The 16,847-nt window shown below is 47.2% G+C and overlaps 1 long non-coding RNA gene across 1 annotated transcript in view; it reads right to left on the reverse strand.

Moving 5' to 3' along the window:
* LOC135916273 (uncharacterized) overlaps nt 1-16,694 on the reverse strand; it is a 38,646-nt gene extending 21,952 nt beyond the window's left edge. The window contains exon 1 of the long non-coding RNA XR_011515382.1: nt 16,583-16,694. This is a non-coding gene — a long non-coding RNA (uncharacterized lncRNA). The remainder of the gene's footprint in view (nt 1-16,582) is intronic.
* Nucleotides 16,695-16,847: the final 153 nt, after the last annotated feature.

The following is a 16,847-nucleotide window of genomic DNA, read 5'->3' on the forward strand; positions in this document are numbered from 1 at the left end:
CGACGGTAAATCGTCGACCATACAGATGAAGGCGAAATTTTGCGACGGCTCAAACAAGAGCGACGCCATCTCTCTCTGTAATCGAATAATTCCGCCCATTGGCGGAAAGGAAGCGGCTGGCATAGGCATTGACACAGTCCTGACCACGTCAACCTTGAGTAACCATAGAGGGGCAATCATACCGTCAAGAGGGTCGTCAAGCGTGGTACTCGTGTCCAGACTTGCAGGCAATGACTGTGGAGCACCCGTTGTCAGGACGAGAGGGTCGCGTGCAGCTAAAGGTGATATGCTGCCCAATATGAAGTCTTCGGGACGAAACATATTTAACAGTGAGAGGCGGGCTAGTTGGTTGTCGATATTGGAATGCATCATGTAACCGCGCAAATGGCAACGGATGAAGAAGGAAACATACAGGACGGGCGCGGAACTTCAACTGAGATTTACTCCGGGAAAGCCAACATTTATACAGATATCATAATCCCACTTGATAATCATCGGACAACCATCACTCGACATTGGCATGCGGGCGTGACTGGCACAAATTTGCATGTAAATAATTGAACTGTTTATCACTCAATGACACTGAAGAGCTGCTTACTCAGCGGACAGATTGCGTTTTTATACTGTAGGTTTCAAAGATTTCTCGGCTTAGTTCTGACTCGAACATCTTCAAGACTTTAGTGTCGCGGAACCTAGGCGTATAATTACGACCATGCACAATAGGGGTAGTGAACCAGATACCCCTCTTTTGTGGCAGCAGCTACATAGGGCAGACGAGACGGTGCCTAAGCGTCAGACTACAGGAGCACAGTGCAGGGGTAGGAGAATTTGCGGGGGGTGGCAAACTATCTGACCATTGTCGCCACTATCGTAATTGCACGCCTGCGAGTATGGCGATGAGACGATGGCGACTTGATGACAGTGAGATGTCCGTTCCTAGATGATTACAATAATATAACGATGCCATGAAAACAAGAAGATGACGGCGATGACGTGACGACGACTGTATAACGACAAACAGATGACAAAGCCGAAATGACAATGATGGTACAACTACCACGGCATAGCGATGAAGGTATCACGACGGGTGCTTGATAGCAACTGTCTGACGACAATAGCGTCACAATGGTGGCCTGTTCACAATTCATTGACGACAGCGCACGATAGAATGACAACTAAACGGCGTCATTGAATCGACGAAAGCGATATAACCACAACGTCATGAAGTAAGGCAATGATGTTATTGAAATGATAATGATGGCCAAACGACAGCGTGAGGATGACGGCATGACGAAAATGGTATGACGGCAACTGTGTGACGGTGATTATTTGACGACAGCCGGATGGTGAAGTTCGAATGACGATGAAACAATGACCCCGACGACATCTTGACTGCGGGACGAAAACGAATGCATGACAACGACTGCATGGCAACGATGACGCGACAACGGTGGGATGACAATTGGATACTGTGTGTAGGAACACAATGGCACGACGATGACTGCATCACGAAGGCTGAATGATGATGATGGTGTGAAGACGACATGACAAGTGACGACACGGCACGACCACACCCCAAAACGACGACGCTATGATAATGGATATGGCAAATCCGTTCAGAGGAATCCCGCAAGGCGGGTGGATGTCAATTTCTTCCCTTTCATGATACTTCCTCCACCTTGCGGGATTCCGCAGAACGGATTTGCTATATTTTGTGTCCCTCTGCTTCGAGTTGTCGGTTAATTCGCCCTCGCGGTGCGAACTGCTGGCACCCTGGTTAGCTCAGATAGTAGAGCTACGGCCTAAGGAAGGCGTTGGTCCCGGATTTAAATCCGGAACCAGGACAATTTGTTCGTGAACTGCTAAGCGTTTCTTGAGGAACCCTTATGGGTTTCCTTTGTAACTTCGCGCTACTTTCGGGTGGATGAAAATTTCTTCCCTTTTATGAAAATGGATGCATGGCAGTGGTTGTCTGACGACGATGCAATGACAACGATGGCATTGCATGGCGTCATAATTACATTTGAATGACTACAGCTTGGTACGAGAGAGTGACGAAGAAGGATTCACAAGGATTCAAAGTCGAAGTCAGTATGATGAAGGCACATGACGAAAGTAAGACGATGAAATTAGAATAATGACCATGAAAACGACCATGACCTCATCACAACATCGGAAGGATGAGGACGACACAATGATGACGATGGTATGGCTGCGGTACAAAGACAATGGGATGACAACCAGGGTATGACGACAATGTCGTGATGAATACTTTATCACAAAGCCTATATAGCTATAATGTCATGGCGATGACATTAAGATAACGGGGTGACGACTAGTGTATGACGCCAGTGGCGTGGCAAAGACTATCAGAAACCATATATGATGATGATGCCGTGATGACAATGTCATGACGAATTTCAGGTGAAGAAGATGGAGTGATGACGATGACACGACCACGACGCATCACGGTGGTGGTGGGGCAACGAATGCATGACAGTCGGATGGTGAAGTTGAATGTTGGAATGACGATGAAAGAATGACCCTGACGACATCTTGACTGCGGTATAAAAACGAATGCGTGAAAACTACTGCATGACAACGATGACGCGACAACGGTGTGATGACAATTGGATACTGTGTGTGGGAACACAATGGCAACGGCGATGACACGACCACGACGCATCACGGTGGTGGTGGGGCAACGAATGCATGATGACTGAATGACAACGATGGTGCGACGACGATGGCGTGGCGAGAGTCGGAGGATAAAGTTGGATTGACGACCATGCCATGGACACGGTAGAATGACGACCACGAGCACATACCTAGTAACCCAAGCTATCAGATAACCTGGGTCACTGGGTTGGCGTAGAAGGCTGTGAGGCTCGAGGTAGCGTTTGGGCAAGGAATCTTCCCGGCAAAGGGATGAGTACGTGTGGTAAACCGCTGTGGTTGCTTAGTGGTTATGGTGTTGAACTGTTAAGCTAGGCGTCGCGGGATGGAATTCCGGTCCTCGCAGTTGGATGGGGGCGAAATGCAACAACACTCGTGTGCTTAGATTTAGGTGCGCGGTAATGAACAACAGGTCGTGCAAATGATTCCGGAGTCCCCCACTGCGGCATCCCTCATGATCAGATCGTGGTTATGGCACGTGAAACCTTATAATTTAATTTTAGTACATGTGTTAGTTGCAATGAACGAAAACGGGTTTATTTTGCATGACTTGCACTGGCTCCAAATATGGAAGCCCACTCCATGTTGGAGCATACTAAACGACTGAGTTCACATTAAGACGCGTCGTCCACTCTCCCTCTGCACTAAAGGTCTTTACTTTTTGAACAGTCGTCTTCCCTGGGAGACTAGATTAGGCAATCTGATGACTATATCTCGGCTAATAACAACTGCCGAATCACTCGCAAAATACTTCTCATGATGCCGCACCGTTCCGCCGGACTCCGCCTCTAATGTTGCACCTTCGCCCCCGCATATGGCGCAAGCACGTAGCAATCTGGGAAATCGAGGCCGACGCTGTTGCTATGGTAGCCTTAGACGTTGGCCCTTTTCGTCAACTACTTCAGCTTGTCAGGGTCAGGTTGAGGTAGAGAGTGATCTTTGCGGTAGTTGTCACCTCGAAGTGAGCCGCTTTCTTTGCGCATCTAAGTCTATTTCGGGCCCGGCATCGTCTGGGCGCGCGCTGATGAAAGGACTGCCTTGTGGGAAACGTCCAAGGAACGCTCACAACTGTTTTGAGACATAACAGTACGGGACGACGACGGCACTGTGATAGGTCAGATCACGAAGCAGGAATGACGGCAATGGGATGACCACTATGACATGACGACCTAGTGGCTCAAGCTGGTAGACAACTTGGGTCACTGTGTCGGTGTAAGAGACTGAGAGAGGGAGATAGGGAGCTTAATAAGATACGGATGGCAGGGAGGTTAACCGGAATATATTTTGTGCCCTGCACTGGAGAAAGGGTAAAAGGGGACAGAGAGCTAATGAAGGAAAACATACACAGTGAAAGTGAGGGAGATGGAGATGAAAAAAAAAAGCCCAGCTCACACAAAGGAACTCAGGAATAGGTTGCTTGACCGGAGGAGCTTCAGTAGGGCCTTCGTCGCCTTCTGGTGTGAAGAGCGTATCAGCCGGCTCTCCAAGATTGTCTGCTCAGAAAACGGCCGGTCATCGAGCCGTCCCGACGGCGTTACGTGCCGCTGCTTCTGGGAGCTGTAGTGAGGACAACATCACATAGCTTGAGCGTGGTCTGATATATTGAATGCGTAGCCTAATCAAAAAAACGGACATCCGGCACGGCGCTACCCGGTGCGCTAGAACAGAAACTGTTACGTGAGGCTTGGATTTAATTCTGACCATCTGCAGTTATTTAGCACGCACCTAAATATGACGAGCGCTTTTTTGCATTCCGTTCCGTGGATAAATAAAGCTGCTTCGAAAAACAGCCACAGCAAGAATGTAATCGCCACTGAGACGTTGTGGAAGTTACTTAGAGGAAACATATCGTACTGCCAACAAAGCGGTAATTTGAACGCCGTCTACTCTGACGTTTGTAATAGTTAGTAACGGAGATATAGAAGGTGCTTTCCACCATAAATTGAGATGGGTATGCCTGTGTAAGCCGGGGATCGATAACCTCGCTTGAAAAACAAAATAGACGTGGTTTCTTAGCAGCGTTTGCAGTTGATGGGTACCTTCTGCATCTTCTTGCAATCAATTAAACTGAGGGGTATTTCGGGGCAAAACAACGAAATGGCCATCAAACACGCCGTAGTGGGACACTTCTTATTAATTTTCGACCACCCGGGGACCTTAAACGTGCACCTCAATCTAGTACACGAGCTCTTTTGCATTTCGTCCACACAAAGATGCGTCTGCTGACACGGCCGGGAATCAGTCGCACACACGACCTCGCGCTTTGCAACGCAACGCCACAGCCTCTATGCGAGCGTCGCGGGTCGTTTCTCGCACTCTATGTTTGCTGGTATAAACATAGCCACCACCTCTTTTGACAACAGTTTAGCATCTCGTACTAATTATATAATGTCTTGTTCTTTCTCTGTTAAAAGCTTAACCTGGTAGTTAAGGCTTGAGGTGTCCATTCCTCTTTAATATGCGGTTAGTTCGACGAAACTCATCCAGCTTTCCCTGTCAGGCCAGAAAGGTGCGTTGAAAGGCTTCCTAGATGGCATACCACCGTTCAGAGACCGCTTTCAATTGATCAGAGCGTGGCAGAAATATCTGAATGCAACCCGCTGCCGCTGTTAACGCGGTTGATTCAACGGCGTTGCTCAAGTTGATGACCTATTCACCAGCAAAGCGAAAAATGACGAATGCGTAGGTCCACGGTAACGGAGGATGACAGAAAGCAGGCGATACGTAATCGCTAATTATTGACGGACTAAAGAAGGGACCACCCGGTAACATGGCGCTATCATCCCCTTTTTGTCAGACTCCACGAGACAGCCGCATCACGTCTTTGTGCGTAGCATCCACTCACGAATCGATCACAGCACGTTTGTTTATGTGGATGCAAAAGCGCTTTTGTGAGTGCGTCCTTTTGGGTGCATTCTATGGCATCACGTGATCATGCACTGGTTGGTTGCGTTCTAAGCACAGAACAGCCACGTAACGACGAGTACACAGGACTTTATAGGTATTCTAAGGGTAAATATATATATATATCTTTATATATAAAAGGACTAGGGCACAAACGCTGTTACCACTGATTCTGCTCGTATGGAAGCATATAAGATGTTTGGCGTGAATGTGGAGGGAATAACGTAGGCGCCAATGGGAGCCTTTTGGCACAATGCACACGTACGTGTTAGAGCGAGCTCTCACAATTGCTTTCAATGGTTCTGCGTTGTCGAGAACGTGCCACCCTGTGACATCCATGCACAAGGCACCACTGTGCAGTGAACAGAAAAGGAACCGGGAGCGTCTGTTACGCCGTATGCAGCTCCTTTCGCCGGTTTCGTAAGCGAATGAGATTTGGCTTGCCGCTCTCAGCGTGTAACGCCGTAAGGGCTGCCGTGATCTGACCTTTTCAGACGGGAATAGGCAATTAAGAGACCGCAATGATGGTTTAAAAGGGCGTCCGAATGTTTTGCTGGTACGACTTTAAGCAGCTTAAATTGTAACCGGAGGGACATATAGCAGTAAACAATTTTCTTTGAAATGCCATTCCCGTGAAGTTTTTATCCATGAAATGCTTTCAGCCGAAGGTTCATGTTCACTTAAATCAGCTCTTTTTGTAATTTACTTGATACAAAACACGGTGTGCCATCTTCGTTACATAAAGGCCTTATAATTTGATGGTGTTTATTTTTTGGCCATCGGTATTTGTTCTGTTTATTAATGAGTGTATTTCACTGTGAATACTTGGAAAAATGTTACAAAGTTGCGTTAAAGGGGGCAAACAAAAACAAAAGCGTTAAAATGCTGTCAATAGAGCAACGTATCTTATTAGCTACTTTAAGCATTCTCGTTATCAACTAAAATCCCTATGTCATAATGATTTTTTTTTACACGCGGTAAAAGCCATGCTCATTTCACCATCAGCTAAGTGTGCACGAATGCGGAGTGGCCAATTAAATGGTGATGTGTCGTTGAATAACGTCAACCATTTCTGCACACAATTTAGCTTCGAATTATGTCAAATTATACAGGTCATCGTCCCCCCAAAGTATGTCATGGACTGCGAAAGAAGCTGCAGTAATGCAGCCGTCGCGGCTGGTAATCGAAAGCGCAACCTTCTGCCAAAAAACAGAATGCGCCATGCGCAGAACTAATGCAGCACATTGTCATAAAATCGTAAATATAGTCGCAGAAAGCTCGAACAATATGCTGTCACTAAGCGCTTTACACGTGCCACACGCGCAGGGTATCGCTTCTTCTAATCAACTATCAGCTGCGTCCCCACATGCAAGCACGAGAGCCCCGTGATCTGCATAATACGAGGAGCAACGAGCAAGTTGCTATATGAACAAGTGCTGGAGAGAAGGCCGCATACCGGAGCAGTGGAAGAGGTCCAAGGCTATCCTCATACCCAAGCACGGAAAGCCGTTGAGTTTGGAGAACCTACACCCAAACCTCACTCCCGTCGTGCGTGGGTAAGATCTTGGAACACGCCTTCCTGAACCGTACCAACAGCCATCTAGAAGAGACGGAAGCCTACCGCCACACCATGATAGGCTTCCGATGCCGCCAGTCCACGCAGGACGTCATGTTACAACTAAAGAACCAGATCCTTGACGACAAGACACGAAACATCAGAGCCATCCTAGGACTAGACCTGGAGAAAGCATTTGGCAACGTCGCTCACGAGTCGATCCTTAAACAAGTGTCTAATCTGAACCTGGGGGAAAGGGCCTACAACTACGTGAGGAACTTTCTGAACAATCACAAAGCCACCCTGACGGTCGGCGACCTCGAGTCCGAAGAACGAACCCAGGGAAGTGCAGGTACCCCCCAGGTCTCAGTTACATCTCTGCTCCTTTTCAACTTAGTCATGCGGTGTCTCCCCAGCAAACTACGGAAAATCAAAGGAATCCACCACGCTATATACGCAGACGATATAACGATTTGGGCTGACCGCGGCAGTGACGGGCAAATTGAACACGCACTACAAATGGCCATTCACAAAGGAAGGGGCCTCAAATGCTCCCCGAGCAAGTCCGAACTACTCCTTTACCGGCCCACGCACAGAGGCGTGCCACCAAAGAGCTACACAGGACCCCGGGAGAACGAGGAAATCGGCCTGTACACCGAAGACGGAAACGTAATGCCCGAAGTAAACAAGATCAAAATCTGCGGAATAATCTTTGAGTCCAATGGAGCTAACGGCGAAACCGTGAGGAAGATCGAAGGCAAAGTCCCCAGCGCCACGTGACTCATAAAGAGAATACCCAATAGACACGCGGGCATGAAGCAAGAAAACGTCATTCGACTGATCCACTCATTCGTTGTCAGCCACATCGCCTACGTAACCGCCTACCACAGCTGGTGCGTCACGGAAAAGAACAAGATCAACACGCTCATAAGGAAAACGTACAAGATAGCCCTGGGCCTCCCAGAATCGACAAGTACTGAGCTCCTGGCTCAGCTGGGCATGTACAACACCCTAGAAGAAATAGCCAAAGCACAACGCATCTCGCAGCTCGAACGCCTGTCGACCACCACGACGGGAAGGTACATTATGAACACGCTCGGCCGAACGTGCCCCCACCAGCACGGCCAGAGAGTGCAAATCCCCAACAAAATCAGAGAGACCATTACGGTGGCAACCATCGCAAGAAACGTGCACCCCGATTACAACCGAGGTAGAAGAAAGGCAAGAGCCGAGGCTCTGCTCCGTTCATTCGGCAGGGCGAGGAACGTGCGCTTTGTCGACGCAGCCGAATATGCGAACGGCCAAAAATACACCGCCGTAATCACAGACGCAGAGTAAAAAATCAGAACCACATGGAAAACACGTGTTTTTTTGCGGGTTTCACTTAAACCCATTCTCGTCAGCCCACTTTGACAATTTGTTTAGCCCAAGCTGTACACGTCGCTCGCAGATGGAAAGACTGCATAGCTTAAAACTTATTTGTACGTGATTCACGTACACAGAATAAAACATTGTACGTGGTATGATGGTATAAAGCGGGTTCATTTTTACAACGAATAAAGTGCAGCTCAGCACGCCACCTAGTGGTACACCCGTTTCCTGTGTACAGACGAAAGAGCACAGTAGCAACTCTGACCCGGAACGTGCGGTTAGACAGGTAACTCTGGATGACATTCAGCAAATTACCTCGGACTCCCATTTCAGCCAGGTCACGGAGAATTCCGAAGCGCCGCGTGGTGTCATACGCCTTCTCCATGTCAATAAATACTGACAAAAAGTACTGTTTATCCACAAAAGCATCGCGAATATTCGTCTCAATGCGGACAAGGTGATCAGTTGTGGATGTACCTTCCCTGAAACCACACTGTATAGGGGATCTAATAGTTTATTACTTTCAAGAAATAGAAGGAGACGCTGTTAACCATTTGGTCAAACAGTTTGCATAGGCAACTTGTCAACGCTATAGCCCTATAGCTGTTGACCGAAGTCTGGTCTTTGCCGTCTTTTAGTACTGGAAAGATTATTGCTTCCTTCCAGGCGGATGGAAGGCAGCCGGCAGAGAACACAGAGTTGAAAAGTGACAGCAGCGTTTTGTGGGTTTCCGGGTGTAGGTGTTTGATCATTTCATACAATATTCTGTCACTTCCTGGAGCGGACGTGTTACAGCCATTTAGTTTAGCTTGAAATTGCGCCGTGTTGAATGGACGGTTGTAAGGTTGATTACTATTTCCTTTCCGATCCAAAGGCAGTCGTTCCGCTTGTTACCGGTATCTCAGAAATGTATCTGAGTAGTGGGATGAACTAGAAATCTTTTCCAAATGTACCCCTAGAGAATCAGCTTGGTCAATAAGTGTATCTCCTTGTGTATTTACCAAAGGTAGAGAATGAGTTTTGTGGCCTTTTATTTTGTTTACCCTGTTCCCGGCTTTTCTTTCATCTGTATCTGAATTAATATTAGAGATGTATTTTTGCCAACTTTCCCTTTTGGCAAGGCGGTGCGTTGTTCTACCTTCCGGCTTAATTTTCATAGCTTAATTTCGGCTTAAGCTAATCAAGTTCTCGGTAGTTGGACAGCCACGAATTCGACTCCAAGCCTTACTGTAATTTTTGCGGGATTCCTTACACTGCTCATTCCACCAAAGAATACGTCGTTTAGAGGGCGTTCTGTTCGTTTCAGGGATACATATTGATGCAGCGTCAGTTATAAATGCCGTCAAATATGACACTGTATCATTGATTGAGAGAGTACAGATGTCGTCCCAGGTCAAATGTGACAGCTCTCTGTATCGTTTCCAGGCAACACAGTCGATGTTCCAACGGGGCAGATGTGGGGTACACTTATCGCCTTTTCTTAAATTTAAGACTATTGGGAAATGGTCACTCCCATATGGATTTTCGATCACGTTCCACACCAAGTATGGCACTAGTGTACTTGATTTTATACTTAAGTCAATAGATGAGAAGGTTTTGTTTGCCACGATGAATAATGTGGGTTCTTTCTTGCTTAGTAAGCATGCATTGGAGGATAAAAGGAAGTTTTCTAATAAGCACCCTTTCGTATGGCAACGAGAATATCCCCAGAGGGTGTTGTGTGCATTTAAATCGCCTGCTACAATGTAAGGTTCGTGAGTTCTGCGATAAAGCTTTGAAATTCTGTTCTGGAAAGTTGATGGCTGGGAGGGATATACAGAGGGATAACTGTGACTAGCTTATCAAATAGCACGGCTCCGATTGCCACTGCCTCAAGGGCCGTTTGCAGATGTAAATACTGGCAGGAGATACCCTTATCAACTACAATAGCAACACCACCTGATGAGGCAAAAGCGTCACGCGATCTTTGCGGTAAATGGCATATTGTTTGAAAAAGTTAGTATGTGAAGTATTGAGGTGTGTACCTTGCACACACAGCGCCCTTGGATTAAACTTGCGAAGGAGTTCCTTAATGTCATCAAGATTGTGTATTAGACTTCTCACATTCCAATGCTTATCTGTGTGGCCATATTGGAAGTGTTTTATGGTGTGTGTCAAGAGGTATCAATTAGGTTGGCTCACGAGACCTTTCCAGGCCCCATGATGCGGGATTTTTCTTTTTTGTTGGCGCGCTCCAGGGAGCAACGCCGTTCCTTCGGCGTCTGAGACGCCGGAGAAGTGTTTGTTACATCCATCACGTCATCAGAGGCGCTGGGCACGCTCGGGGGTTTTTTGGCCGCGTCTGCACGAACAGTGGGCCTGGGACCGGCGGCCCGGAGGTCTGCTGGCCCTCCGTGGTAGGGGGCGGAAGAGCAGTGGCTGCTCCCACCAGGGGGGCTGATGGCGTAACCACCATCACACTCCGTGTGACTTGCGCGGCCCCCAGAGGATGTGGCACCGCCCCCCGGCGCGTCACATCACTGTAGGACGGATTCGATTGGTTGTGGACAGAAAAACGCTTGCGCGCTTCTGGAAAAGAAATGTTTAGTTTGACCTTCAGTTCGATTATTGCTTTTTCTTTCTTACATGACGGGCACGATCGCGAATAGGCGGGGTGGTCTCTGTCACAGTTAGCGCAGTGGGTTGTGGAGAGAGAGAGAGCAAATGATAAAGGAAAGGTAGGGAGGTTAACCAGGACTGAGCCCGGTTGGCTACCCTACACTGGGGAAAGGGAAAAGGGGACTGAAAGATTAAAAGAAGAGAAAGTCCACTGGGGATATCGTTCGGTCACTCAGTCCGGGTCACAGACGCTGACTCAGTCCAGTAGCCTTCAAATATCGCAGCAGAGCTTTTGTGGCCTTTCGTAGCTGCGATATGCGAGGCCATGGTCCCAAGATCTTCTTCAAGGTGAACGGTGTGCTGTCTAGCTGATTGAGAGCTGTGCAGAGGTCATGTCTTTCGTTTTGAAAAGATGGGCAGTAGCACAGTAGATGTTCTATAGTTTCCTCGGCACCGCAGGCATTACAGTCGGCGCTATCAGTCATTCCAATCAAAAACGTATACGCATTGGTGAATGCGACGCCCAAGCGTAAGCGGCACAGCATTGTTGCCTCATTTCGCTGAAGTCCTGGTAACAGCCGCAGTTGCATAGAGGGGTCGAGGGAATGCAATCGTTCTTGGGTGAATTCAGGTGTATGCCACTTCTCTAATGTCATACGGCGTGCTACCTTGCTTAGGTGTTGGGCTGCGTCGGTCCGCGATAAAGGTACAGAAACAAGGGTTGCTCCTTCGTGGGCTTTCCTAGCAGCTTCGTCAGCGAGGTCGTTGCCGGAGATAACGCAATGGCCGGGCAGCCACTGAAACACGACGTCGTGTCCTTTCGCTATCATACAATGGTGCATTTCTCGTATCTCCGACACTAGTTGTTCACACGACCCGCGACGAAGAGATGACAGAAGACATTGTAAGGCCGCCTTAGAATCGCAGAATATTGCCCACCGATTAGCGGGTTGGTTGTTAATGTAATCAACGGCACCTCGGAGGGCAACAAGCTCCGATCCGGTCGATGTTGTCATGTGAGAAATCTTGTATTGGATGCTAATTGATCGTGATCGTATAACCACTGCCCCGGTGGAGCTGGTCTGAGTGGAAGAGCCATCCGTATATATGTGGACTCGGTCAAAATAGAACAGTTGTGGAAGAACAGTTGTGTGATGTGTGGTCTTTAGATGCACACTTTGCACAAGTAGCACGCACTTGGCAGCTCTGAGACTCCTGCCCAAAATGCTGACACTTGAAGCATTGGCGCGGATTGGGAATGTACGGTCGCACGCGTAGTTTACAATATCCGGTCTCTAATTAATCAGGCAGTTCACTTGTTCCAAATGTTATTATTAGATGCTTTGCTGGAATTTCCTTGTCATCGCGCCTTAACTTAATTCGTTGCACCTTTACCACGTTTTGGCCTTGCCATCCTTCCAACAGCTCGCTTTCACTAATTTCAAGAAGGTCATCATCATAAATGACACTACGTACAGTGTTCATTGACTGGTGGGGACCCACAGAGACACGAATGCCACCAAACGCAAGAAATTCGGCCAGTTTGCTGTATTGAAGCTTGTCACGCGCTTCCAGAAGAAGGTCGCCGCTTCCCATCTTAGTTACTTTGTAACCAGAGCCGATTGCTTCTGTCAGACATTTTGCGACCACAAATGGGGATATTGCACGGACTGTGTTGGTTTCGTGTTGACTATCTACTACGTGGTACTTGGGAGATATATCTTTTGGTTTCAGAAAGTTGAACGTTTTATCGGTGCGCGCCCTCTTCAGAGCGATCAGGGAGTGGGGGGAATTTAGAAGCCATATGGAGGATTACTGTGTTCGGCAGGAATGCCGCCACCCACCCCGGAGCCCAATCAGGGGACGTCACAGAATTAGGAAAATTGTATTCCCAGCAGTCCCACTATAACATAATATATATATATATATATATATATATATATATATATATATATATATATATATATATATATATATATATATATATGCCCAAGACTGGATACATTACACAAGGTTAACCCTTGCCGCTCACAAAATAGGATGTTAAAGGAAATGAATAGAAGGCAGGAAAGATGGAAAGTGGTAGAGAAAGACGAAGAATGGAAAGGAGGACAGGAAAAGGCAACTACCGATTTCCCCCGGGTAAGTCAGTCCGGGGGTGCCGTCTATGTGAAGCAGAGGCCAAAGAGGTGCGTTGCCTCCGCCCGGGGGCCTTAAAGGCCCAAACACCGAGCATTGGCTCAACCTCCAGGATCCCCCTTTCCCCAGACACGGCTAAGCCGCGCACGGCTACACGCGGGAGGGTCCAACCCTCGCGTGCTCGGGTACGGGGTGATGCAACACACCAGACGCCTGCTGACGCAGACCCCCTGCGGGGCAAGAGACGCATTATCAAGATGATAGTGTGTACATGCTAATGAGGTGTGAGATACGTACGTTGATTTGCAATTTGAATTCTTTAATTCCACATTCCATGTTTGACAGCAGGCAAGTACAACGTTATTTAAGTCGGTCTGCGGTAAGGCAACACCGTCTTGGTTATCTATTTTATTGGTTATTACACAGTCATACGCGAATAGGCAAACCTTTGGAGAAATGTTATTGGGTAGGTCATTCATGAAAATTGAGACAAGTAAGGGCCCCAATACAGACCCCTGTAGAACACCCGACAGCACTGGCTGGACTGGGGAATCAACAGTATTAGCAGAAACAAACTGAGTACGGTTAGAAAGGAAAACTTGAATCCAGTTATGCACATCAGGATCTAGATTTAATTGGCTAATATTAAAGATTGGTAAATGATGACTAACCTTGTCACATGCATTAGAGCAATCTAAATGGATACAGTCTAATATGAATCGAGAATCAAGCTAATTTCCGCCGCAACACCATATGTTGTGAATGCGCAATGTTTCGAAAGTTCATATGATCCGTTCATAGCAGTCAACGCTGTGGAGCCTAGAGATGCTTTTTGAAGTGGCTTCACGCCTGTACTTGTATACAGTTCGATGTGTTACAGGGAAAGCTGTATCTGACCAACCTTCCTTAGTTTTTATCCGCGTCCGGCAACAGAAACGGACTTGGCGATTTCTAAGAAAACCATGCGGGTGCAGTGCGGCGGCGCAGATGTCAAAATGCGGAGCAGATTAGAACGCTCTCCGCGTGAGCAATAGCGTGACGTCAAGGCTATCGACCGTTAGTAAAGGCAAGAAGGTGTGTTTCGCAAGAAACATTCTTGCGGAACCATGATGTGACGGTGTAAGAAACTGGTTCAACTCAAGAAAATTTACAAGGTGAGTGAACCTAATGAGTTCAAAAACTTTACAAGGAACAGGTATTAGGAAAATTGGACGAAAATTTGATGGATTATGTGTTGCCCCAGGCTTAGGTACTGGAAGAATCTTCCCTATCAGCCAGTTTTCCGGTAGGCTACCATGCTGCAAGGACTGTGAAAGAACACATCTCAGAATTATAGAAGAGTATGCAACAGTGTTCTTCAGAAATGTCGTACTGATACTGTCAACGCCACATGATGATGATGTTTTAAGTTTCTTAATGACGACACAAATACCCTCAGAAGAAAAATGAAAGGCATTCATTGGTAAGCAATGATGAAGTGGTGACGTATGTTGTTCATTGGTGACTCTTGGGCAAGAGAAAAAGCTTTGATAAATGCGTCCTTCAGGACAGATGCGCATTCTACGTCAGGCGCGGGGATGCCCTTTCGTCGTTAGCAACGACATTGTGCTGCGCTCATTGGCATGCGCAACACTCCCATTGAGTAGCATAATTTTTTAGTATTGCTGGACGGGCGCGATTGAAAAAGAAATGCATTAGCTCATTTAATTTGAGATAAGTGACTTGTGGTAGCAGGCTTGTAGGCTGTCCAACGTTTATAATTGATAGCAACGGGATAGAGCTTTCCTTAGGGTTATAAAGACAGTTTATGTGTCGGTTGTACCGTGGGCGCTCGCATTCGAAAAAAACTTTCTTGGTGGAAAGCCATTAGAAGGTTACTTCTGAAATTTTCGTTTTGAATAAGTCCCCGTTTCTTTGCACAGATCGTTCAAGGTAATCGGACAAGAACTCCCCTAAAAGGGAGCAAAATTCATTGCTAATCCCGTCGAAATCAGCTTTTTTTGTAATTGTGTGTTGTTTTAAGATACTTGCATGCAAGTGAGAATGGTAGTGAAATTTTCGCTTGAATAATTTCATTATCACTGAAACCTGCCGTATTAGACAAGCAAGATAAGATTTTCGGCGGCGACGTCCAAGCAAAGTCGAGAGCTGAAGATGCATGATTTGTAACGCGTGTAGGAGACGGAGCCAGCTGACTCAAACAGTAATGAAAGCACATGTGAAGGAAATGGTCCACTTCAGGTGAGCTGGGCGATGAATATGAGTGCGAATTTGACCATACACTGTACGGAAAGTTGAAATCACCTAATAGAATTACTGGCGCTCCGAATAACGAGATGTTCGCGTGTATAAGGAAACGATGACGGTGACCACAAAAAAGTGGAACACCCGGAAGTATGGCGATAGCATACACCCACGACGACTTTTTTAAAGTCAAGTTCAAGCCACAACATGCTGCCTCCAAACTAGTCTTTATAACGGTGCAGTTTTCAATTTTCACATTTACGGCAAGAACACTAACACCCCCACATCAATTAAGCCTAGAAGAGCGAAATATTTTGTATTTTCTTTAACAGCAAAACAGCACTTCGTTTAGTATTGCATCAAAAAGCGAAGTTTCGGTAAACCCAACCATGTCAGCGCTAGAATCGTTAATCACTGCACACATTTCATCCTTCTAAGACAAAAGGCTGCGAACGTTAGTAGAGAGCACGATCGGGTTGCTATTGTTAGCGGAAGCGCCGCCACCCCTGACTTTCTCCTAGCTTTCCGAGGAAGCAAATACTGGCAAATTCGTGTACAGAAAGAAGGTGCAATGGCGAGGAGTTAGCAGCATTAGTTGCGCGTCGGGGTGGTCTTTTTTCATACACGGCGTCAGCAATGCCATGTAATAATACAGGACAGCAAGTTTTGTTGCATATTGTTTTCTTTTGTGCCCTGTTGCGTTGGCACACACATCAGGATGTGTTTAGAGCGAAGCTGTTAATGGCAACATTCCCCACTGTCGCGTCTGTGTGTAAAGAAATACCGAAGTTAGTGCAATACCGAGCCGTCCTGCGGCGGTGTTGGCGCAGTGTTAAACACTCCCAATACGTGGGCCAATCCCGAAGATAGTACAATACCTGGCCGACCCCCGGCGTAGGTGAAGCAGGCGTTAGGCACTCCCCATACGTGGGCCAATACTGTAGATAGCGCAATGCCATGCTGATTCGCGGTTGAGGTGCAGTTCGCTATTAAGGGGCCCACATACGCAACTTCGCTGGTCATCCTTCTTCACAGAGTTCAAGGGCACTGAGTTTTTGTTTTTGTCGTGGTTATAGTTCTATTGCAGGTCCTTACCGTTCGCTGTACATCAACTTGTATCGGTAACAATGTTAGCCAGTCAACTTCTGCACATTATCTGTGGTAAATAACGACATGGTAAGAAACAAGAAAAATCGTTCAACTTCGGTGCACGTACGGACTGGCAGCCCATGGCACTGAAATATTCGGTTGTCGACAATCTCACGCCTTCCCAGCCTGCCCCTCCCCCCCCCCCCCCTCCCTGCCTGGCGGCCCCACTATATTCGCTGGAGAGTTGGCGACCGTGAGCTGGCTCAAATAT

This window comes from Dermacentor albipictus, chromosome 6 (assembly GCF_038994185.2).
Source record: "Dermacentor albipictus isolate Rhodes 1998 colony chromosome 6, USDA_Dalb.pri_finalv2, whole genome shotgun sequence".
NCBI lineage: Eukaryota > Metazoa > Arthropoda > Arachnida > Ixodida > Ixodidae > Dermacentor > Dermacentor albipictus.